This window comes from Chionomys nivalis, chromosome 21 (genome assembly GCF_950005125.1).
Source record: "Chionomys nivalis chromosome 21, mChiNiv1.1, whole genome shotgun sequence".
NCBI lineage: Eukaryota > Metazoa > Chordata > Mammalia > Rodentia > Cricetidae > Chionomys > Chionomys nivalis.
In genome coordinates, this window is record NC_080106.1 from 6,782,261 (window position 1) to 6,794,337 (window position 12,077).

Genomic DNA, 12,077 nt, shown 5'->3' on the forward strand with positions numbered 1-12,077 from the left:
TGTGCTGTAGCTTTGCCTTTCCAAGGCTCTTCCCTGTGTGGTTTTTGGGGTGTTCTCATAGCCTGTGTTGAGTCACTTTCTTAAGCTTGAGTTTGTTTTCAGGTATTTCCCAGTCTCTAACCTGCAGTTTAGTTTCCCTTTCTGGATTTCACTTTCACAACTGTGGTTTAGCAAGAATGGGAAGGTAGTAGTGGGAGATCCAGAGTTTATGTGCTACTTAGGGTAGGAGGGGTGGGCAGCTGGGTTAGGTCACACCCTGTGGTCTTTTGAGTTTGTATTTTCTCCTGCTTAGAGGCACAAAGAATTGTGTCAAAGCACTAGTTCTTCTTCTTGTTCTTCTCTTTCTTCCTCTTCCTCTTTTTTTTTTCTTTTTAGTGACTGAAAGGTAGGTAAGGAGTTTCCTTCTTTTACTTCTTTTCTGCTTTCTTTAATTCTAAATCATAGGAATAATAAAATAGTAACATAATACCCCATCCTAAAACCAACAGCAAATAACTATGCATTCTTTTCCAGCAGGGAAGGGGAGAGAATAGATTGAGAACTGTCTTGCTTCTCTGGAAGGAGGCCAGTGTTAGGCCTAGACATGACACAGTGCAAGTTGGCAGTCATATAGTGTTGTGGCCCTAGTGTTGTCTGGAAGGGAAGGAAACTCGTTTGCCTGTGGTCTTATGTCCAAGAACTTCTGGCAATACAGGGACTCTCTGCATTCTCAAGGATTCTTTTCAGCAAATATTTAAAGTCATAAGAGCAGCATGCATGTGCAAATTTTTAGTTTCCTGAAAAAAGTGATTTTTCTAAATCTAGCTGGATTTGAGTCCTAGCCCTTTCACCATTGAATGTGTGACAACTGTGTATGTTTTTCATAAATCCATGGTTCATTTTTTTCATCTGAAAAGGATAATCATGATACCATACTTTCTAGGGTTATTGAGATTAAATGAATCAACCATTGATAAAGTCATTATATTCATATACACATACACTTTAACTTTGAGCTTGCACTTAGGAATGTGATTCAGCGCTCCCTTGTATTCTTCGTTCAGTTTTTTTTTTTTTTTTTTTTTTTTTTTTTGGTTTTTTCGAGACAGGGTTTCTCTGTGGCTTTGGAGCCTGTCCTGGAACTAGCTCTGTAGACCAGGCTGGTCTCGAACTCACAGAGATCCGCCTGCCTCTGCCTCCCAAGTGCTGGGATTAAAGGCGTGCGCCACCACCGCCCGGCCCTTCGTTCAGTTTTTCCAATGGTTTTGTAAAACTAACATAGCCCAGCAAGGATTATAATATCGATAGAATTTACTAGCTTTGTTCAGCTTGCCTGTTTTCCTGTATGAGGAAGAGTTTTACTTTGTTGTTTATTCAGTTTGTTGCAATTTGGCTTCTCTATAAATATATGTCCTATTGCCCTTTGTACTTCCATTTGATCCTATTTAATTGTTGGAAGTCTGTAATTTCATCATTCAGGAAGCTGAGGTAGGAGAATTGGGAGTTTAAGGCCATTTTGAGACTCATTCTCAGCACCAGACACAGAGAGATGTATTCCACTTGATAAAATGGGATAGGATAACATATCACCTTGAGATTGCTCCCACTCCCTGTGTGCACGTGTTCGTGTTCTTTCATTCGTGTTTCGATTATTTCTCTTAGGGTAATGGTTCTCAACCTTCCTAACGCTTCAACCCTTTAGTACAGTTCCTCGTGTTGTAGTGACCCCAACTGTAAAATTATTTTTGTCGCTACTTCATAACTTTAATTTTGCTGCTGTTATAAATCACAATGTAATTAGAATATTTGATATTTGACCCTGAAAGGGATTGCAACACACATGTTGAAAAACAGCTGCCTTAGGAGCTGCTCCAGATGTTGCCTGTGTCAGTAGTTCTGTCCTTGTTGCTAATTAGGATTCATTGGTGGTAGGGCAGTTGAATTAGCTTTTTACTTAAAGTAAGACATCTAGACTTCGACTGCAATGGACTCTTTCTTACCTTCCCTTTCATCCACCTCTTTCTCTTGAGTTGTTGCACATGCTATACAGACACTCTACCAACTGAGCAATAATCACGGATTTCTTATCAGAGTCTCTTTATGTAACCAGGCTAACCTGGAACTTGCCATACTACTGCACCAGCCTTGTGATTTTATAAGTATGCAACCTCATACTTAGTTCTTTTTCTTTTTTCTTAAACAGATCCTGTGTGCCAGGCTTTGTTGACATTTGGGGTATTATCTTGTCCACGTTATCATATCATGGACAGACCTTCCTTTCTGGTACTCTAATAGGATCTTGGTGAGGTTGGCTACAGAAAGAGGACATAGTGTCCCTACGTGCCCAGGCTCGGGCAGGCAGTCTCCCTCTCACTAATTATCAAGCATCACACATTAAACTTTTATAGCCCCTTGGTTTCTGCTGTTTTCTCAAGATCTATGGATTTCTGAGCTGAAATCCACAACTATTATAAGCAGATAGTAAAAAGGTAATTAATAGGAAAAAAGTAGTTGCTACATTTGGGGGGAGGGCAAACTGGATAGTTGTGGGTGCCCTATCCTTTCCTCCAGTTTTTCTTGCAGAGTCTAATATAGGCCTCTTTGGCTTCAAACTTTCTTCTTCACTGCTCCCCTCCTCTTCCCTCCCCTCCCCCTTTGTTCATTTTTTTGAGACAGGGTTTCTCTGTGAAACAGCTTTGGCTGTTCCGGAACTCTCTTTGTAGACTTGACTGGATTCAAACTCTGCCTTCTGAGTGCTGTGATTAAAGGCCCGCGCTACCGCGCCTCACCATGTTTTTGAGGTTCTCCTTGACTTCCTAATCTTCCTGCCTCTACTCCTTGTTTAGCTTTTTCCTATCTTAGGATATTACATCAGTGTTTATTTCAGATATTTCAGAGTTAACGTGTTTTCTAGAAATAATGGAACCTGCTAAAGATATCCCATCATAGCCAGGCTCTGGTGGCACACACCTTTAATCCCAGCAGAGACAGGTGGATCTCTGTGAGTTCGAGGCCAGTCTGGTTTACAGAACCAGTTTCTGGACAGGGTCCAAAGATACATGGAGAAATTCTGTCTCAAAACAAAAATTGCCTTCATTAGAGACCTGTGAGACTTGGGAGACCTGCATTCTGCTCCTTGATGAAGACCAAACCCTTACCCTAGCACCCATTTTGGGCCTTCTTTCCTCAGATGACAGATAGTGCCATTGGCTGGTCACAGCTTTGGCTGTGAGAATGTGATAGGGCTTCTAGAAATATCCTGGAGGTAAGGCTAGACAAGGGGCTCAAAATGGTTTAGTGTGGACACTCTGTCCCAAATGTCAGTGGCCCCAAGTTTAATAAACACGAAGATACCCCAAGTTTATTTCAGAATTGTAGCTCTATCATTGCTTTTATAGGACAATTGAAAAATTATATGACATACTCGATACTTCTCATTAAAACAGGGCATTGCCGACTGGATGCTCCTTTACTCGTATGAGTATCTTTTTTTTAAAATTAAAGTTGAAAAGCTTTTTAATGTGTATAGGTATTTACCTCCATTTATGTATTGCACCATATGCTCCGTGCCTTCGATCTCTAGAAGGGAGTGTCATCCCCTTCTGGAACTGGTGTTAAGATAGTTTGTGAGCCACCATGTGGTGGTAGGATTTGGACCTGCATCTTCTTGGAGAGCAGCACCAACTTATTCACACTTTGTTTTGATAGCCTTAATGTTTTATTCAGTAGCTTTGTAAATCCCTATAGAGAGCTTTAAGGACAGACTAATAAAGCTCATGTTATCTTTACCACATGCACATAGAGCATCTACGTGTAGGGAAACCGTGCTGGGACTTTATTTTGTGTCAGGGAGTACGAGTTGGGGATTCTGCTTGAGGACACTATGCTTGTTCTCAGAGCTTCTCCTGCTTTGGAACTTTGATGTTGTACTGATTCAGCATTTCTGATGTGTTTGGAGTTGAATGGGATCATGGTTTATGGGTAGATGAGTTTTGTATGTGCTTTTCTTGTGTGTGCGCCCCCCCCCCCCCCCCCCCCCGCGCGCAGATTTCAAGGAGATTATGTGATTTTTGGTGCATGATTTTTCATGGTGCTTTAGTATAATCTTTTTTAAAAACACTAAATGGAATTGAAAGTTACCTCACTATTTTCCTATACCTTTATGTGTAACGCTTCTTAAATTTGAAATTACCTTTAAAATAATTGTATTGATAGTCTCATTCTCCTCACAGCACATGGCTACAGTGCTTACCTACTTTACTTGGTTTCTTATATACAGAAAGCCTTAAGCTCTCTGTCATCTTTTTTGTGTGTGTGTTAAGAAATTGTCTTTATTTTTTATTCATTTTACATACCAACCACAGATCTGTCTTTCTTCCTTTCCCCTCCTACTCCCCCACCCACTTCTCAGAGAGGGTTGTCATCTGTTTTTTTAAAAAGTGATTTGCAAGGTTGGATACAGTATTATTCACTGTCTTTGATATTAGCCTTTGAATTTACCTTAATATATTTTGACATAAAAGCGTTTGCTGAATGAAAAATTCTTTGTCCCTTTAATTAGTCCTTGTTGTAAATTATAGTAATAAAGTATTTTAGTTTGATCACAAAATGGAATTAGGTGTGGAAGGATCAGTAGATTGTTGCTTTAGGTTGTCCCCTTTCCCTCTTTCTCTCTGGTTATCAGGTGGGAGAAAAAGGCACCAGGTGTTATTCACTCAGCCACTAAGACTACTGTGATGGGTGTGTGCATACTTAGGTCCACCAACTCTTTGCTGTGTCACTGCTGTGAGGGTTCTGGGCTTTATTCCCACATATCGCAGAAAACCTTGTTTTGAATCTTCAGAATATTTTGCTTCTTTTTAAACTTATACACAAAGTAAGTTCAACATAATAAGTTTCATGTGGATTTGAAAGATACAGCTATAGGTAGCCCACTACTTCCACAGATTTATTTATTTCTTAACTAATAAAAAGCAGAAATTCTCAAAGCCTGGAAAGCTAGAAAATCCAAGAGCAAGGAGCTGGGCTCACCTTATAAATTCCATTGTCTGGAATTTATAGTCTTTGTAATTAACCCACTGGATAGAAAATACTCAGAAGAAAAATTACACACATACAACCCGTTTCTTGTCATGGTAGCCTAAACAATATCATAAAACAGTTGTTTATGTGATAGTCCGAGAAATGTTTTAAGTGTTTGAAGAAGGCTGCTCCTAGCTTATTTTATATATAAGGGACAGGAACATTCCAAGTTTGGTGTCTCAACTGTGAGATCCTCGAATCAATCCCCTACAGATTCCTAAGGATGGTTGTATTCAGTACATTCCTTTGAGACCTGTTCTTTTGCTCATTGTTAAGATTTTTGAAAGTCAGTAATGCTGATACATATGTTTTTATTTCAATAGTTATTAAATTGAAATTGGGGCTAATAAATGACTCAGGAGTTAAGAATGCTTGCTGTTCTTGCAGAAGACCCAATTGTGGTTCTTTGCACCCACATAATGATTGAATCACACCATTTAGACCTCCAGTTCCAAGGAATTGGATACTTCTGGTCTTCAGAAGCACTGAGCATGTACATGGTGCACACACATATAACGAAGGAAAATCATTCATGTACATCAAATATTAATATATATATTTTTTTAAATGTAGAGGGAATGTCTCTTCTGTGTGGAACAAGCTAGGCACTGATGGGTTTGGGCTTCCCTGTAACTTCTTCCAGAAGAATTTGCCCTGTGAGCAGCTTTGCTGAGCCACTTGGCATACCACCTTAAGTTTATCTTACAGATAACACATCTACATCCACATCCCCAAACATCCCAGCCACAATTTTGATCCCATATAAGATATTTAGGCATTCAAGGTCCCCCTACCCCCAAATTGTATTGGGAAGAACACTAACTTCAGTAAGTTGCTGGACTTGTCCCCCTTCCTGCCCTCTTTCTATATGGATATTGTGCCTTCATGTATGTCTATGTGCATGTGCATGCCTGGCCAGAAGAAGGTGTCAGATTCCATGGAACTAGACAGCAAACTATCATGTGGGTGCTAAGGATCAATCTCAACTCCTGGAAGAGGAACCAGTGCTCTTAACACCTGAACTATTATTCCAATTCCTGGAATCACCATTTCTGAGATATTTCTAAGGAAGGGCCTCGTGTCCATGTGAATCTTCAGCTTGCCTAATGTAGCCAAAGATGACCTTGAACTCTTGATTCTTGGCTCCCTCTCCGAAGTACCTGGCTTTTGAATTACATTCTATGTCTTTGAAATGGATCCCACTCTAGATGATGAGTATGGAAATAGATGTTGGATGTGAAGCATGAGTGAAGGCAATGGGGTTTCCTATGCTGGCTGATAGTTAATCAGTGAATGACCAGGAATATTCTGTACTGGACCTCAAGTCTGAGAGAGAGGTTGAGGGGGACAATGACAAGGGGCAGTGGGGGGAGAGGGAATGCTCAAGGAAGGAGGTAGGAGTGTGTTCTACTGTAGAGGTTTTAATAAGAATTCATAGAGGACACAAAAAGGTAAGGCTTTGATAAAGGCTTGGTGATTACGTTGTTTGGATTTCTGTTAAACTCCATCTTAGCCTATTGATAACCTTTATCTGAAGATGAAGCTGGCCCAGTTCTGAGTCCTTGCCTAGGGGAGGGAAGGATAACAAACTAATCCAGATAATCATAGCGGGTCTTTCCCTCACCTTTTCCTGTTGAACCTTGCTCCCCACTTCCCCACCCCCCTTGTAGTTTTGGAGCCTGTCCTGGAACTAGCTGTTGTATACCAGGCTGTCCTCAAACTCACAGAGATCTACCTGTTTCTACCTCCTGAGTGCTGGGATTAAAGACCTGTGCCATCATCTCCTGGCTGGATCTTGCTTTTTAGTGTTGAGTGTAACACTTGCTATAAAGTAACACTTGCTATAAAGGGCTCATCAGGTGTGAGCCCTTTACAACCCCAAACCAGCAAAAGCTGTACCTTATTAACATCTTATTTGTTATATTTTAGTTGGTCCAGGTAGAGAGACCCTAGAACTGTACTAGACTTAATTTGCTCTTTCTGTCTCCTTTCAGAATATATTGCCCTGCTGGAGTTCATACCTAGTCTTGAGCAACATTGATTTTTTTGCCATGGAATCTGTGAGTATCGCTTCTTGCATTTGCTGTTGGGTTTGATAGAGTTTGTGTCTTATGAGAGTGATTTTGTTGAAAAAAAAAAATTGGGTTGATGGTCTTATTTACAAAATAAACTTGCTTCTTCCATACCACCTCTAAATAGTTTGCAGACCCCAGCAGTTGCTGTATTTGTATAGTACTATGAGCATGTCGTATCAACTGTTGTCATGAAGGATAACTTTGGAAATGATCAGGACAGATCTGGGGCTTGTGAACTGGCATCCTGTGCTGCTGGTTTGGGAGCTGTTATGGGGGAGAACTGTAGCTTTCATGGTTTTCCTGTCTTGAGGCCAGGATTGTGTGGTCAGTTGGAAGGAAGGGGATCTTTGGCTGATATGTCCCAAACCTCTTGAGAGTGACTTGCAGCAGCCCATTTGATCTTGGGTCTCACCATGGGATAAAAGTTTCTCTTGAAGAGACTTATTTTGGCTGGCATAGTGTTTCTCTTCTCTAATGGAAGAATTGATAATTCGCAAGAAAATTTCTTGACATATTTTAGGGTTTCATACCTTGCCCAGCTATTAATGTTTTCAAGTAGATAAACCCAAAATGCTATCTTTTTATGTTATTTTAACAGACCTCACTGATACCTCTCTAGTGAATTTTCTCCTTCCTTCCTTCCTTCCTTCCTTCCTTCCTTCCTTCCTTCCTTCCTTCCTTCCTTCCTTCCTTCCATCCATCCATCCATCCTGGTCACCATTGAGTTTGGCCCCTTTGAAATGGATCTGACTATGCTTTCTTTCTCTTGAATTTCTTGAAGGAAAGGAAACTGTGGGGGCTGGAGAGATGGCTCATGGTTAAAAGCATTTGCCTCTCTTAGAGGACCTGGGTTTAGTTTTCAGAACCCACATGTTGACATACAGCCATCTGTATCTCTAGCGCCAGGGGACTCAGACTCTTTTCACCTCCGTGAGTACCAGGAACATGTGCAGTGCCCTTGTGTAGGCTGTACACACACATTTAAAAAGAGAAAGATCTGTGTCTAATATTAGCACTAGGGAAACAGAGAGGCAGATCTGAGTTCGAGGCTTGCCTGATTTACATAGTGAGATACATGACAGCCATTGTGAGACCATGTGTTGAAAAACAGAGGTGGGGGCGAGAGATTAAAAAGAAAGGACACTGGCTGCAGGTCTTCAGCTATTACAGAGTGTTAGCAATAGGTAGATGCTAGCCTGGCAGTGGGAGTTCCCCCCCCCCCGAAATTTTCTAGGCTTTAAGGTGGATTCAGCTTCTCAACTGTTCAAAAATGAGGAAGAAAAAAGACAGTAGTAACAGGGAAGCCAGCCACATATACCTGGAATTGGAGCTATATTTGTGAATTTTAATGAGTAAAAGGGAAAAACAAAATGCTGCTAATTTTTTTAAATGAAAATTGATTGTTAATATTTCATGAATCTAGTGACGTATTTCTCTGACTTGAATAGAATCATATTAGGTTCGTTAGCCAACAGAATGTAGACTTGGCCTACTTGGCCTGGTGTCAGATAGATAGATAGATAGATAGATAGATAGATAGATAGATAGATAGATAGATAGATAGATAATTTGAAGACAGGAATTAAAAATATTTAATGTGTATGAATGCCTTGCTTGCAGTGTTGTGCATCACTTGCATCTCAGCTCTCAAGGAGACCACAAGTGGATATTAGGTCCCTGGAACTAGAGTCACACACAATAGGTACTGGGAACTAACCCAGCTCTTCTGCAAGAAAAAGTGCTCTTAACTGCTGAGTCATTTTTCCAGTTCTTAAGAAATTTTACAGCATATCAGCTGTTGTTTTTGTTTTCGAGCTGTACAGAAGCCCTAGCTCTATTGGAATTCACTTTGTAGATGAGGCTGGCCTGGTCACCTGCCTTTGCCTCCTGAGTGCTGGGATTAAAGGCATGAGTAGCCACTGCTTGGCTGCTGCTGTTGTTTTTGAAGAGTCATGATAATGTAGCCCAGATTGACCTCTAGTTCATAACTGTCCTTCTTTAGAAGCTCCTTTTCTGTGATTATAGCATGAGCCACACCCAGCAATATTTTGGTTTCTGAAAGTGGTATGGCATGATAATAAAGGCAACATTATTTATATGAGAAAAACCGTAAGTTTCATTTGTATTTATGTGTGCGTGCACATCATTTATTATTTTTCTTTGTGTATGGGTGGTTGACTTGCACTTATGTCTGTGCATCATGCGTGTGTCTGTTGCCTGCAGAGACTAGAAGAGGGTGGTGGGTCCCCTGGAACTGGAGTCACACAGAGTTATCAGCTGCCATATGGATGCTAGGAATATAACCTCTAGGTTCTTTGGAAGAGCAGCCAGTGCTCTTAATTGGTGAGCAATCTCTCCAGCCTCTCAGGTTTTATATTTTTAATTTAACATGTATATTCAAAATAGAAAAGTAGAAACAGGATCAGAAATTGGAGGCCATCCTAGGCAACATAGTTGGGCTCTGTCTAGATAAGCAAGATTTAAATAGAAATAAACAAACACGAGGCCAGGAACATAGTCCATTAAATGCTCCACATGTGTGGTGTCTTTAGTTAAACACTTCCAACCTGCAGGCTTGTATCTTATGTTGCTCAGGGTATCTCTGAACTTCTAGGCTCAAGAGATCTTCCCACTTTAGACTTCTGGTGCTAGGATCACAGATAAATATGATTTTACTCAGCAAAATTCATCATTGTTTCGTTTGCTATAGTGTAGATATTTATTATAAGTCATATAAAAGAGTGTGACATGCTTTCTTAGTATCCTTGAAACTACAGTCTATGAGCAAGTCTCATGTACTTGCAAATGCACAACAGTCCTCCATTCTCAAGAACAACAAAAAGATTTTGCCTAGCAAAACGTTCTAGGTACACTGGAGGTACCTGCTAGATCAGCATGACTGGAGGTAGGGAACCAGGAACACTGATCCAGAGAACCCTACACATTACCTAGGATGACTAGGAATGTTAGCGTAGCGGGACATCTGTACATTAAAAGTAGGTAGCAAAGCACACTTCATTTAATTAAATAATATGCGCAACAGTGCTGTAAAGATGGCCAAGCAGTTAAGAACATTGGCTACTCTTTTAGAGGACCTGAGTCCAATTCCCACAGCACACGCACACACACACACAGTCTTAATTATTTGTAATTCCAGTTTCAGGGTATCTGATACCCTTTCTGGCCTCTAACAAAGTACACCGCACAAAAGTGGTACATAGACACTTATGCAAACAAAACTTTATGCACATAAAATAAATATTAAAAACACACATACCTGTATTTACTGAGGTTTATTTGTTTATTTTCTCATGGTGTTTCTTTCTGTAGCCTATGCTGGCCTGGGACTTTACATCAGTCATCTGTCTCAGCCTCCTTAGTGCTAGAATTACAGACTTGCTGTTACCAGCCTGGCTTCTTCACCTAGTAATTTATCAGTTTGACTGCTTGCTAAATAAAGGAGTTAGTTTTCTAACCATGAGGTTAGGATGGGGACTGCAGGAAGCAACTGGAAAAGGCTGTTCAGTGTTTTTGAGCTTCCTGAATGTCATTCTTGTTCACCATCTATAGAATCCTGATCTGATGGTGTTAATTCTTCTTAGCATTTTCCTGGCATCTTTTTCTCAGTTTCTGTGTTGCTCTGAAACTCTCTGTAGACCAGGCTGGCTTTGAACTCATAGATTCGTCTCCTACTTCCCAAGTGCTAGAATTATAGGTGTGTGCCATCCTTACCTGGCATTCCTGTCATCTCTTAACTTTTTTCTTAAGTGTTGGAATTTCTTTTGATTTTTTTTCTTAGCCTCTCTGTATTAGTTACTTTTCTTTTGCTGTGTTTAAACACCATAATCAAAAGCCGTTTATGGAAGAGAGAGTTTATTTTGACTTTCAGTTTCAGAGGAATAAGAATCTATCACTGTTGTGGGGAGTCATGGCAGATGTGGTACCAAAGGAGGAAGCTGAGAGATTACACCTTAACCTGCCATGGAACTAGAAGCAGAACGAAACTGTGAACCCTCGAACTTGTCCTCAGTGACACAGTTCCTCCAAATAGCATTAATAATAAGGATCTTTTGAGTATTGATCTTGATTTGAGCTTTTACAGGGACAGTTTTCATTCCAACTATTAGAGCTTCTCCTAGTCTGCATACTTTTAAGTACCTTACCTTTTACTCTGCTGTGCTTTTCTTTTGCCAAGATGACAGACACCATCTTTTTAGATAAAAACCTGTACCTGGACACTATATGTGTCCTGTGCTTTGCTCAAAGGTCACCTGGGCTTCTTTTTTTCTAAAGGAGTGTTGTTTTACCCTTTATCCAGCCAGATGCTAGTCTCTGAGCTCTGTGTACTGTGGCCATTTGTGTTTTCCTTTCTGCAGTCTGCATCCTGCCCCTTAAATCATAAGCACCATTCTGTCCTCTTCTTGTCTGTATGTACTAAATGAAGGTGGTTTGTACGCAGACAAGAATGTTGCCTTCTCACAGTTCATGGTGTGTTGACAGAGATTTCTGTTCTGCTCAGTCTCACAGTCGTTCAGTTCCAAAGAAATACACAGAGGCCTACATTAATTATAAACTGATTGGCTTATTAGCTCTGACTTATTAACTAACTCTTACATCTTACAGTAACCAATAATTCTTGTTTGTGTCAGCCATGTGGCTTGGTGCCTTTTATTAGTGAGGCATTCTCATCTTGCTTTCTCTGTGTCTGGCTTCCTCTCTGACTGCAGACTCAGCCTTTCTTCTTCCCAGAATTCTCCTGTTCTTGTTGTCCTGCCTCTACTTCCTGCCAGGCTGCTGGCCAATCAGCGTTTTAATAAAGCAATACAACTGATAAATCTTATAGGGTACAAGATCATTGTCCCATAGCAGTGGTGGTGCTTTTGCACCTTTTATTGGGCCAGTGACTTCTTCAACCTCTTGGATATAGGATCAAGAGCATAT

At 40.5% G+C, this 12,077-nt stretch overlaps 1 protein-coding gene across 3 annotated transcripts in view; it reads left to right on the top strand.

Annotated features, from left to right (window-relative positions):
• Nucleotides 1-12,077, top strand: part of Ankrd11 (ankyrin repeat domain containing 11) — a 171,899-nt gene that overhangs the window by 60,770 nt on the left and 99,052 nt on the right. For 2 of the 3 annotated variants that reach the window (XM_057753885.1, XM_057753887.1), the window contains exon 2: nt 7,056-7,121. The exons of the other annotated variant lie outside the window; for it this stretch is intronic. The gene's annotated coding sequence lies outside the window, so the exon portion shown is untranslated. The remainder of the gene's footprint in view (nt 1-7,055; nt 7,122-12,077) is intronic. 3 annotated transcript variants of the gene reach the window in all.